This window comes from Marmota flaviventris, chromosome 11, assembly GCF_047511675.1.
Source record: "Marmota flaviventris isolate mMarFla1 chromosome 11, mMarFla1.hap1, whole genome shotgun sequence".
Taxonomy (NCBI): Eukaryota; Metazoa; Chordata; class Mammalia; order Rodentia; family Sciuridae; genus Marmota; species Marmota flaviventris.
In genome coordinates this window covers 106,967,846-106,977,733 of record NC_092508.1, presented here as the reverse complement: position 1 = coordinate 106,977,733, position 9,888 = coordinate 106,967,846, and the positions used below count along the sequence as shown (strand labels likewise).

The window sequence follows — 9,888 nt, the reverse complement described above, 5'->3', positions numbered from 1 at the left end:
AGAATCACAGCCTTTGGGACCGGAGTCCCCTGTGTTTCTCCTTTGTTAGCAAAGCAATGCACCTTCTTTTTCCTTATTCTCAAAACCATGTCCTTATTATTATATTGGCACTGGGGGTAAGAACTGAGTTTTGTCCAGAGTGGCACAACACAACTCAGAATAAATATCATCTGGAGAGAAAATATAGCATTTATGATCACTAAGGAAAAAATTATGCAATTACTTAATGTTTAAAAAACTGTTCTACCCAGATAGCGTATGACTTAGTAATAGAAATTGCTAAAAACAAAATGATGAACATAGCAATTTATGTCACTGAAACAACCATTTTAAACAAAATAAATGGAGCCAGTTGATGAACAATAATTTCAAGTGCAGACAACCTAGAATCAACACATCTTTTAGGGGGTGACAGTTCCAGAGATCCAGAGACTTACTGGACCCACAATAATAATTAATATACCTGCATTCACCAATTTAGGTAGCAAATAGTTGCATGAGAAATTTTAACAGTGGTCCACCTTCTGCTTTGAATGTAGCCTTTGCTGCTCTGCCACTGCTACTGATTTTTATTATGGACGTGTTTATTTCTCTTCCTCTCTCTGTGCTCCACCCTGAACTCTTTCCCTCACTATTCTCAGGGGAAACAGGATTATCTTTCTCCCCCATCCTAGACAGAGTTATCTGTCCTTGAGCACTCACCACTGTAGGAATGAAGACATCCAGACTTTGGGAATGTCACCAGAAGAACTCAGAAATGGCTATCTTCCAAATAAACAAGTGAATTACAACTCCAACAGAGAACAGGTGGAAGGTAGCCTTTGAACCACCTCTTGAAAAGCCCCCTGTTCCTGCTGAGGGACAGAATCACAGCCTCTGGGACAGGACTTCTCTGTGTTTCTCCATTGCTAGCAAAGCAATACACCTTCTTTTTCCTTTTTCTCAAAGCCGTGTCCTCCTTATTGGATTGGCATCAGAGAAAAAGACTGAGTTTGGGCAAGAAATTTGGTGACCCAGATGGGATGTGTGAGCAGCACCCACTCCAGCTTTCTTGGGCAGCACTGGTCTTTAAGGAACCCCACTTCCATGCTGAGGGTTCAAGGTGCTGGTGAACTTGTTGAGAACCAACTTCTGGAGACTTAGAAGACAGGTGAGTTTGTCTTCGATCTAACCAGAGAAGCTATTTGTGTGTGTCAAAGGAGGGACTGAGGGACCATCCCAGCAGTTTTCAAGGCTCCTCTTGCTTTAGGGAACTCCCACCCTGTCTCCCTGAACACTACCAGTTGCTCCACCATGGTCCCCTTTGAGAAAAAGGAAACTGAACTTAGTAAAGTCACGACATGCTTGGCCATTTGGTAAGCTTCCCCAGTGTGCACACCAAGACCCTTGATTCTATACATCTGGTTCCCCTTTGTGAGAACATCTGGTCCCTCTTCATGGGGACATCTGTGGCGCCACTGGTGTAGAAGTCACAGTTAAGTGTGAGTTGTAAACTTGAGATTTTTCCAACTCGTCTTTCTATTTTCAAGGTTTCTGTCTGTTTGCTATGGTTTGGAAATTCCCTTTGGTTATCTGTTTGTGTTTTTGTTTTGTTTGTATTGGTTTCTGTCCCTTTTAAGACAGGACCAGTACTGCATTTACCCTATAGGTTGTTTCTTAAGAAAGATCTTGGTAGGTCAACTTAAAGGCACTCATCTTTCAGCCATGGTTTTGGGGGCTTCTCTCTAATTGTGTCTCTGTGTTTTTTTGTTGTACAAATTTGCAATTGGAGTTGGTCTGTCAGGAGGAAAGTAAGTTGAACGGCCACCTATAGGTATGAGACTGTCTAGGACAATGTTTTACTGTAATAACCTGGCTTTTGAATAGCTTTCTGAATTATCATACAATCTTGTAGTTGGAGTTGGTCAAGGTAAATCAAGTGGAAGAAATTTGCACATACAGGTGTTGGTGTTTTAAAGGTTCCCATCTGTCAGTCCTACTTTTGGTGATCCTCTCTCATCTATGTCTTTTTGTATGTGTCACTAGATCTTGAAGACATGGGACATGCTGCTTTGATTTCACTGGTAGTCTTTTGAGCAGAGAGATACTGGCTGAATGGGTCACCTATAGGTATAAGCCTAAGAGAAAGACTGTTTGCTGTAACACAATCTGGCCTCTGCATGAATTTTATGGACTATTATACAATCATGATGTTGAAGTCGGTCTGTCAAGTGTATGAAATAGATTCTCTGTATGTAGAGACATTTATGCAGTTGCATGACAAATGATCTGAGCTGTCAGGAAGTTGAAGGTGGCGAAAAGAACTGCTTCTGATGTGCAAGGATATCAAGACACCAAAAAAAGGGTGTGTGTGAAAAGATTCAAATCTTTTAAACCCAGTGCTGGCACTCCTGGCACTGTTGCTCAGCCTGACCCCAGGCAGCCACAGATCATCACACTGTGGGTCAAGGACATGAGCCCTAACCTAGGGTGTGTGTGTGTGTGTGTCCCAGAAAAGCTGCCTGGGATATAAAGACAAATAACCAAATAAAACTGGATTCTGCCCTGCCTTCCAGCCCCTTTTGCCCCTGGGGTTGTCTGGGGGGATGTAAATGTATTTTTGGAAGGTATTAAGGAGAGACTAATTTGTTTAAAGGTGATATTGTAAAACATGAAATCATTCTGCTATTTTTTTTCACAAAAAGAAAGCTAAAAGTTCTCTTAACGTTTCTTTGATTTATGTTTCAGATGTAATATTGTATTGTCTTATCTGTGAAGAGCTCTGCCTTAACCTGAGGTAAGGCTCTGCCTCCCGCCTTATTCTATGCCAGAATGGCTCCAAAACAGGTGAGACTTCAGCTCACTTAAAGTTGTGTTCAAAAGATTGATTTTTGTTGTTAAGATTACTGTGATCTCAAACAGGGGACATAACATGTAACTAAGTAAAGGTTTAAGATTATATAAGTCATTTTTCTTTGTTTATAGCTGCTACACAAACTGAATATGGTTTTGCTCTGTTTGTGTCATTTTGTATTTTCCCTGTAACTTTTATAACCCTGGCCTGTTGATGTTTTGCAAAGGTACTGCTTCTGAAAAAAAAAAAAAAAAAAAAAAAAACTAAGGTTAATTTGAAATAATAAATGATCACCTACAGGACAGATAGTATATAATGCTGACTTCCAGTACTAATAGTAGCTCAAATTAAATGAAAGGGATAACTATAAAATGATAGATATTAAAGTTATGATCTTTTATTCCCTCTTTAAGATTGGTGAAACTGCTTGCTGGGTGTTTAAAACCAAAAATTTGGAGACCAAACTCAAGGAAGTAAAAGGTCAAAGAAAAGAGCATCAAGCATTTTGGCCCTTGCCCTCTAAGATCAGCCAGGATGGGACAAGGGGACCTCTCCCTGGGTCCTGAAACTCTGGCGAGTCACCTGATCTCCTGATCAGGGAGAACTAAAGGATCCTAGAGAACAGGAAGCCAACCAGTGCACATTCTGCAAAGAGGAGGGTCATTGGAGATGAAAATGGCCCTGATGCTTCTAAAAGAAGCCACATATGGTCAGCAAGACCCAACGGATTCTGGCAGGTGGCACCACTGTTAGAGGAATGCTAAAAATGGCAAGAGGATTTACACAGAGGGATCTCTGAGGAATCTCAGCTGACTCTTGAGAGTAGATAGGAACAGTTCCGTTTTGACCAACTTAGTCTTAAACACCTGACAGGAGAGGATAGCCTAAGCACAGTCTTACAGGGATATTTAAAAAGAAAAACAATGTTTTTTTTTTTAATGTAACTTAAAATGTATGGTTATATCAGCCCTACCAAATATAAGAAAAGCTGGCATCTATAAAGAAAGTGTTCTTGTGTGGGAGTACCTAATAGTAATGATCACAAAGACTCTAGAGTCACAAGTTTGTCCTGAGTTAATTTGAACCTGATCTCAAAGACCTACAAATTTTCCTAACCTCCTACATTGATAAACTCAAACTGTTTTTCACCAATATGATTATAAATTACTGTCTTCACGGTTTTTAGAAATGGGATGAATACAAACTGCTTTGTGCTAATTGTTTAGAAAAGTAATTCTTCGCAAACTTATTCATTGTTGGCTTAGCATGATCCCTGCCCTGTTTATGCCTTGTCCAGTCACCTGCATCTGCCACTCTGGACCTCTGGACTGCTCTGATGCTGAGTGCACTTAACTGTCCATGCTGCACCTGATAGAGATCAAGGAATTTTGATTACTTTTACCAATGTTGCCCTCATTCAGCAGGAAGCAGCTTGGAGATTCAGTTGCCCATTTTTCCACAGAAATGGAATATAGTAATTGACAGTGGGGAAATGCAGCAGTGTTCCACTTTATGTTTTGAATGTAGCTCATGGTACTTTGCCATTGCATCTTAGTTTTAAAATGGACATGTTTCTTTATTTTCCTCTCTCTCTGCTCCTCCCTAATCTCTCCCCCTCTCTGATCTCAGGGGAAGCAGGATATTACCTTTCTTCCCCATCCAAGGCAGATTCATCTGTCCTTTGTTCATACCCACTATAGGAAGAAGTAATTCAAACTTTGGTGATGGTACCAGGAGACCTCATAAATGACTATCTCCCAAATGAACGAGTGAATTACAACTCCAAACAGAGAACATGTGGAATGCAGTCTTTGAATCACCTTTTTAAAATCTGCTAGAAGAATGCTAAAAAAGGCAAGAGGCTTCACACAGAGTGATCTCTGAGGAATCTCAGCTGACTATTGAGAATAGATAGGAACAGCCTCTGGGACAGAAGTCCCCTGTGTTTCTCCTTTGCTAGCAAAGCAATGTACCTTCTTTTTCCTTTTTCTCAAAATCATGTCCTTGTTATTGAAATGGAATGAGGGTCAAGGACCGAGATTTCAGCAATACGACCTTATCTTTGTACTCAAAGCAAATCAAAACATTATTGAGAGTCATTATCATGTATAAAATACAAATGAAATTCCATTTCCTTTGTGTAAAAACTTTTATCTCGAAAGCAGTTCATAGACCTGTGAATAGAAGACATGGTCAAAGATGTCAAACTGCATAATATGTAGCCTCATACCAAAGACACAAAAGATGGAGTGATAATGTGTTCTTGGGGGGTTGGTGGTAATCAAAGGTGAAAATGTATAAAAATGGATAGCCATGTGCAAGGCCCTAGGTTCAATCTCCAGCAGAGAAGAAAAAAATAGCAGATACAAACTTTGCCTTCCACTAAGCTACATGTGGGTATTATAAAGTGAGCCAGCACTTACAGAGAGAAACACGTGCCCATAATCTCTTCTCTGTAATTATGAATCCCTGTGTTTAAGAAATATTCGTGTTTTTTTGTTTGTTTGTTTTTTAACCTACTTGGCAGATAAGTCTGATTCAAGCTAAGGCAACCCAGATTCCTACGTTTCTAACTCAGTGTATTTATTCATATATTCTTGTTTTGTGGTACTGGGGATTGAACCCAGGATCTTGTGCATGTGAGGCAAGCACTCTACCAACTGAGCTATATCCCCATCTCTATTCATATATTCTTCTGGAGGAAAGTCAATGTTGCCCTGTACCCCTAGAATTAGTACTTGCATATTGTTATAATTCTGAGAAAATTCGAAATCTGAATCACGCACGTCCTGTCCTACATGTTTTAAGAAGGGATGGTGGATCCAAAAACGAAGTTAAAAAATTCATTTTCTACTCATTGGGAAGTGGCCTTACTTTTGCATTCAAAGTGAACCAAAAGATTAAGTATTGAGATTCATGATCATTTTATGAACTTGAATAATCAATAAGGGGCAAGCCATTCAAAGCAGAAGTTGTTTTATCATAAAATAAATACAAGAATGCTTGATAGTGAGATGTTAATTTTCTTCACTTTTAAGTCCATTTCAAGATGGTCACAGGGGAGCACAATTATAATCCCAGTGGCTCAGGAGACAGGAAAAGGCAAGAGAATTGCAAATTCAAATACAGCCTCAGCAACTTAATGAGGCCCTAAGCAACATAGCAAGACTCTCTCCCCCCCCCCCCCCAAAAAAAGTAAAAAGGCCTGGGGATGTAGCTCAGTGGTTGAATGTCCCTGGGTTCAATCTCTGATACCAAAAAATAATAGTAAAAAATTCTGAATCAGAGGGTCCTTCATGCAATCAGTTGTCTCAATAGTGCTCAATATAGCCATATATGGCTTAAAAAACTTTTGTGTACCTGGAAGTATTTTGAAAGCTTGACTAGCATTAATTTTTGTGTCTTTAATATTAAACAGTTTCTTCACTTGAGGTGAATATAAATTGATAAAACTACTAAAATATATTTAGATGGCATTTCAAAAAGGAAAGTTATAAATATAGGTCATATTAATTTGAGTTTATAAAAGAACTAAGAAAATGAAAACTGACTGATTTTTTTTTACATTATTAGTGTTTCAAATGTTTTTATGTATGGATTATAACAGAGAGTTTGCAAAACCCATAGTCATTAAGTACTGAATTTTCTCAAGTTTCCTATCAAAGACAGTCATTTTTTTGCCAGCTTCATATATGTATTTTTAAAGAATCATTCTTCTAACTTGAAAGTCAAATTCTGTATTTTTTCTAATGTGAAATAAGGGACCCAACTTATTGATATTTTTTTCTTTTTATTTGGATAATGAGTATTTGCTAACAATTTTTCATGGTAAACACCCCCCCACACACAAACTCCATACAACAAAAATATGTGATTATGAGATCACTCTGCTTTTAATATATGCACAATTATATGTACTTATATGTTTATGTCTGTGTGAACTGACTGGTACCAATATGTTCATTCAGCAGCTATGGGGTTCTTTTTGGTAAACATCTATAGGCACCAAAGATGAACAGGTATAATTTCTTACTTGTGCTCCTAAAACTAAGTATAGGTTATAAGGAAAGAAAATTATAAATTAAGACTTTTCTAGGGCTGGGGATGTGGCTCAAGCGGTAGCACGCTCGCCTGACATGCGTGCGGCCAGGTTCGATCCTCAGCACCACATACAAACAAAGATGTTGTGTCCACCGATAACTAAAAAATAAATATTAAAATTCTCTCTCTCTCTCTCTCTCTTTAAAAAAAAAGACTTTTCTAAACTCACAAATATTTATTGGTAAACAGGTTCAAAAATAGTTATGGAACCTGTTCTTAAAAGCTTAGGGAAGTGCCCCTCTCTGTCCTTTGGCTTTCCCACATGCCTATTGAGTGAAATGTTCATACATGGTATTCATAACCGTATTTGGGCAGCATAATGAGCAAATCTTTTATGTGTCTCAAGCCAAAGAGTGCCACAGGAAAGGGCAAGACCCCAGAATAAAAGGAGCACTGACTGAAGGGCCAACTTGAGTCTATTTGGCCTCTGAGGTTGATAGAATTGCATACTGTATATTTGCAGAAGTGGTGTGCCTTGGTTCTAGCAATTGTATCTCTTGAATAAATCTAATTTCAAGAATTAAAATTAAGTGTCAAAAACCAAATATTCATTCTTGGTTTTCAGTGTTCACATAACCTTTTGAAAGTGTGTGTTTATGATCCTGGTGTGTCAGATGCTCATGTCCTTATCTGAAGCCTAGAACTATGGTTTTTGTAGCAAAGAGAATGCACCCTCCTTCTGTGAATTTGGAAATGCTTCAGAATTTTATGATGTTATAATGACTGGGGAAAATGCCTGACATTTTCTGTATAGAGACCAGCAAATTGTAGCATTGAATCTATATTTAACTAGAATCTCTAAAGAAAAAAAATGAAAATGTAAATTTATACTTTTCTCTTTTTTTACCATATGATTTATCTTTATTTTTTTTTAGTCATACATGACAACAGAATGTATTTTGACATATAATACATACATGGAAAGTACATAAATCAATCATATTGTCTATTCTATTCTGCTGCCCTTCCTATCCCCCCTACTCCTCTCCTCCTCTCCCATCCCTTCTCTCTATCCAATCTAATGTGACATACTTTTTTTTTCTTTTTCTCATCACAACATCATATATGTATTCTGTATAACGATGAGGTTCTCCTTCCATCTTCCGTGCAACTCCCCTTCTCCCTCTTTTTCCCTCCCACCTCTCTTCCCTATTTAGTGGTAGTCTTCTTCTCATGCTCTTCCTCCCTATCCCATTTTGAGTCACCCCCCTTATATCAGGGAAGACATTCGGCATTTGTTTTTTAGAGATTGGCTAACTTCACTTAGCATAATCTGCTCTAATGGCATGATCTTGTTATTTTTTAGTGCTGAGTAATATTCCATTGTGTATAAATGCCACATTTTTTTTATCCATTCATCTATTGAAGGGCATCTAGGTTGGTTCCACATTCTAGCTATTGTGAATTGTGCTGCTATAAACATTGATGTGGCTGTGTCCCTGTAGTATGCTCTTTTTAGATCTTTTAGGTATAGTCTGAGAAGGGGAATAGCTGGGTCAAATGGTGGTTCCATTCTCAGCTTTCCAAGGAATCTCCATACTGCTTTCCAAGTTGGTATACTTTTCTCTTATTCTTGAAAAATTTAAATTATCTGTATGTAAACTATATACATTCTTTCCCCTCACTCTTTTTGGCACCCTAGTTATATGTATATGAGACTTTCAATTTCTATCATTCCCATCTCAATGTCTCCTTCCTATTTTCTCTTTGAATTGCTACCTCATTCTAGGTAATTTATTATTTATCTCCCTGCCCATTATCTTTCTCTTGAGGAACATTTAATTTGCTGTTTGACTTTTTGAATAAGCTTATTTAAATATATAATTTGTAACTTTTGCAAATACTGTTTGCCTTTAATTCCTTTTGCTTTTATTCTGCTATACTTGTTTTAAAATTTTTTAAAAATGTTTCTTAATTAAGGGGCTATAGATGTAGCTCAGTGGGAGATCACTTGTCTCACATGCATGAGGCTCTTGATTGGATCCCCAGCATCAAACAAACAAACAAGTAAAAACTATTTTTTAATAGTCCATCTTTGTGATTTTTATACCTCAGTCTTAAACATTAGTTTCTATATATTATTTTGGAATTCTTTAGTCTTTGCTGTCCAAACACATTTTTAATTATTTATATATCTCTGAGTTATGATGGCTTGACTTTTCATATACTTTTATGCTTTGCTATCTCTATATTTTTTTAGCATTATTATTTTTGAGCTGTTTTGAATTGTAGAAGTTCTAAAATTTAAGTGGGGAATTTTTATGATGTTTCTGCAGACAAGACTTGCTTTTACCATTCTTAAAAGATAATGGGGTTATGTGCCAATCAATTTGAGCTCTTTTGTAAGAGATTCTGCATCTCCATGTTTCCTAGAGTTAGTATTAATATCATCTATTCTCAAGCTAAACTCTCTTACTGATTATCTAATATGTGGTTCTTGGTTAATCATTTTGTTGTAAGATATCCCTGGCAATATATATTGAAACCATTAAAATAACAGTCCTCACAAGAAGAATACCATGTGCAGGGTATAACTGCTGTACACTATCAGTTGCAAAGGATGGATGTTTTGGTTTCTTCTTTCTGTAATACCCATTTTTTTTTATAACTCATCCTTTCTGAGTGCCCAAAGGACTCAAAATATTTTTACCACATTTTTAAGAATTCAGTTTGATTAATAAGCATTATTGCCTCATAAATTATGTTTTAGAATAAAAGTACAATAGCTTATTTTAACTGGAGAAAAAATAGTGAAGACAGGAGCTCCCTGAGTTTCTTTTTAATGGTTTTTTTAATGAAAAAACATTAATTATAAAGAACTCTGGGGTGAACTACAGGGATATACATTATAAAAAAAACTATGTAATTCTAGACAGATGGTCTCTCTGAGAACTCTCTTAGACTCTATTTATAAACTTAATCTTCAAGAATTCATTATGTTCCCATCTCTTGAT

The 9,888-nt window shown here is 37.1% G+C and overlaps 1 non-coding gene across 1 annotated transcript; it reads right to left on the bottom strand.

Moving 5' to 3' along the window:
* Positions 1–5,435: 5,435 nt before the first annotated feature.
* Positions 5,436–5,509, bottom strand: Trnav-cac (transfer RNA valine (anticodon CAC)). Its single transcript has one exon. It is a non-coding gene; the product is annotated as a tRNA-Val (tRNA).
* Positions 5,510–9,888: the final 4,379 nt, after the last annotated feature.